Consider the following 3987-nt stretch of genomic DNA (forward strand, 5'->3'; position numbering starts at 1 on the left):
TCACAAATGGTTTTTCGATTTTCAATTTCTTTATCGTTTAGTTGGTGTGGTACCTATTTTCCTCACTTCTGGATTTTTTCCATTGCTTTTAATTTGATAGAATTTTTCAATAGAATTATTTAGACAATAAATGTGAGTAGACGTAAGTTGATGACAGTAGATGACAGTAGACGACAATAGATGACAGTATAACACAATAGAGGGCAGTACACGACAGTATATTACAGTCAATGACAGTAGATGGCTGTACACGACAGTAGATGGCAGTAGATAACAGTATACGACAATAGATGTCAGTATACGTAAGTTGAGGACAGTCGATGACAGTAGACGACAATAGATGACAGTTTAACACAATAGAGGACAAGATACGACAACATATGACAGTCAATGACAGTAGAATACTGTGGATGACAGTACCTGACAGTAGATGACCCTTAAAAGCAGTATGTGACAGTAGACGACAGTCTATAACAGTAAATGACAGTAGATGCCTGTAGAAGACAGTAGATGGCAGTGGATATTAGTATACGACAATAAATGTGAGTAGACGTAAGTTGATGACAGTAGATGACAGTAGACGACAATAGATGACACTATAACACAACAGAGGACAGTATACGACAGTATATTACAGTCAATGACAGTAGATGATTGTGCACCACAGTAGATGGCAGTAGATAACAGTATACGACAATAGATGTCAGTATACGTAAGTTGATGTCAGTAGATGACAATAGATGACAGTTTAACACAATAGAGGACAGTATACGACAGCAGATGACAGTAAATGACAGTAGAATACTGTAGGTGACATTACCTGACAGTAGATGGCCTTTAACAGCAGTATATGACAGTACACGACAGTAAATGACAGTATATGACAGACAATGACAGTAGATGCCTGTATACGACAGTAGATGGCAGTAGATAACAGTATACGACAATAAATGTCAGGGGACGTAAGTTAATGACAGTAGATCACAGTGGATGATAATAGATGACAGTTTAACACAATAGAGGACAGTATACGACAGTATATGACAGTCAATGACAGTAGAATACTGTAGATGAAAGTAGATGACAGTAGATGACAGTACCTGACAGTAGATGAGAGTTAACAGCAGTATATGACAGTTGACGACAGTAAATGACGGTAGACGACAGTGTATGATACTGATTAAAGAAGAAAAGGAATTTTTATAAGATATTTCTGTATATGTGTACTAGTAAGCTTTCCGTTTTTCGCGTAGCCAATTTTGATTGGCTGAATCCCACTTTTCGACCTTCCGCCCCACTCACCTCTAAAAGATATCCTATTGATATGTGGTCGGCTCCTAATCACGATTTCACTCGATATCCTAAATTTAGGTCTGGAGACAAACACTTTTTTATTTATCATTAAAATTTTTGTATAGATTTCCTGGTGTGTTTCCTTGTAAATCTGTATCTCATAGAACAAACAACGGCATTTAAAAAATTATATCGACATACGTTTAATGTTTAAAAGTGAGTTTTCGAAAACCAGATCTTTATTTCCTGTATTGATCTCTTCCAAGGCTTTACAAATTGTACAATATTATGAATGCATGTAATATCGCTTTTTATTTTTTTTTATAATTAACCAAGTACAAAAATTTAAAAAAATGTTTTAATTTCTCGTAAAGTACGTGTTAATTATGTGAAAAATATTTGAAAATGAATAAAGATATATTTATATGGAAGTCTATTAGAAATGAAAGTGGAAAACGTATCATAGTGGGCAAGCTGTTTAAATTCATTTGAATAGTTGGTTCAGCATCTTTTAAAGATTTAAGCAGGGAATTCGACATTCAGTAAAACCACAACGATCAAAGATTTTTCAAATGAATTTCAAACAAAGGAAAAGGTTTTTTACTGAACGGTTAAATTTTTAAACAAAGACATAAGCACTCAAACAAAAATTAAATTGCTAACAATGTAGTTTAATTTTCCCTTAAGTAGTTTAATTATTAATAAGGAACAATTAATTTTTTTTTAAATCGTTACATTTTCAACTAAAGAGATAAATTTTCAAACAAAAATATAAATCTTGAAACACAAAAAAATAATTTCTTGACAAAGTGAATCAACAAAAAATTTTCAATTTATTTTCATTCCAATTGACTTTTCACGATCAAAAGGAGCATTTTGAAACAAAAAATAAGTTTCCACGAAAAAATTTAATTTTTAATCCAGAAAGACGAATTTTAATCCTAAAAAGACTTTTTAACGAAACTGTTGAATTCTCCACTGAATTTATACCAAAAAAATTACATTTCTTTAAACCAGATGAATTTTTATGTAACAAAATAAAAATATGTAGTCGAATTTTCATCTAAAAAATATTCCAATTGACTTTTCAAGATTAAATTATAAATTTTTTAACAAAAAATAAATTTTCACACAAAAACGTTAATTTTAAACAAAAAGTAAATTTATTATGAAATATTCAATTTTAAACGAAATTGTGGAATTTATAACTAAAAAGTTTGTCATTTTATAAAATTGTTTAATGGTCCACCAAAAATGTGCATTTTTATTCAATAAGGACAACAGTTCTTTTAGAATAGCAGAATTTCTAATTTAAAAAAAAATTGAAAAAAGGTGAATTTTCACCCAGAAAGGATTTTAGTTCTCTTTTCAAATCAAAAATATTAAATTTAAACAAAAAGTATGACTTTCAACAAAATTGTTGAATTTTTTACCAAATTTGCATTATTTTCGAGAAAAAAGAATTTTTTTCTAAAACAGATGAATTTAAAAATAACTTTAAAAAAAGTTAAATTTTCATCCAAAGAAGATTTCAGTTCACTTTTTAACCCCAAAATAAAAATTGTAAACAATAAGGTAATTTTATGCTAAATCGTCGATCTTTTCATTAAAAAGTACGACTTTTTAACAATTATGTTAACTTTTCAACAAAATAGTTGCAGTGTTGTCCAAGAAAATACAAAATTTTAATAAGACAGGCGAATTTCAAAGCAAAAAGACGAATTTTCAGACAAAATGGTTTTTATCCAAAAAGAATTTCAGTTGACTTTTCAGCAAACAAAATTTGAATTTTAGACAAAAAAAATTAATGTTCTACAAAAGGATCAATTATTTTAACTTAAATAGGCAAATTTTCTCAAAACAGTCGAATTTGCAACCAAAAAATATTTCTTTTGAAGAAAATTGTAAGATTTTTAACCAAATAATACCATTTATAACTAAAAAAATAATCTTTAGGAGTAACTTTTTGCGAATTTCGAAGAATAGCGTACAGGAGAGAACGACCCCCTCCCGTCCTATCGTAACAAATCGTAATGAAATGTCACGATCTCCACCCCCTTCCCAGTGAGCTGTTACGTAATTTAAGTATGGTCCCTAATTTAAAATTAATTTAAAAATATATTTTAAGATATTTTGAAATATTTCAGAAAAAAAAAGTTTTTAAAAGAAATTTAATAGACTTTAAAGGATTTTCAAAAATTTCCGAAGATATGAAGAGATCTAAAGGTCTATAAGGAATTCCAGAACCTTATTTATATTATGAAATAACTTATAAATCTTGAAAATCAGTTGAATTTTACTGAAATTTATTTTAAAAAATTTTTAATGACTTAAAATATCCTTACTTTATTGAAAATATATCGAACTCATTTAAATATTTGGAAATTAAAAAAAAATTCATTTACCAAATTTGAAATGTTTTTAATGCTAAATATTTTGACCTTTCATAGTTAAAAATTTAACTATTTTGTAGAAATTTCATTTATTTTGTTGAAAATTCTCATTAATTGATTTAATTTAACTTTTTAAAAATTACTTTTTAAAAATTACTTTTTTCAAAGTGAAAATTTAACGTTTAAATTTCAAGTTAAAAATTGTGGGTCCGGATGCAATAAGGGTACATAAATTTTTTTCGTGCGAAAACGAAGTCCCCTGGAGGCTTTAGAAAAAATTTTCGAATTTTAATTTTCAAAA

Source organism: Belonocnema kinseyi, chromosome 2, assembly GCF_010883055.1.
Source record: "Belonocnema kinseyi isolate 2016_QV_RU_SX_M_011 chromosome 2, B_treatae_v1, whole genome shotgun sequence".
Lineage (NCBI taxonomy): Eukaryota > Metazoa > Arthropoda > Insecta > Hymenoptera > Cynipidae > Belonocnema > Belonocnema kinseyi.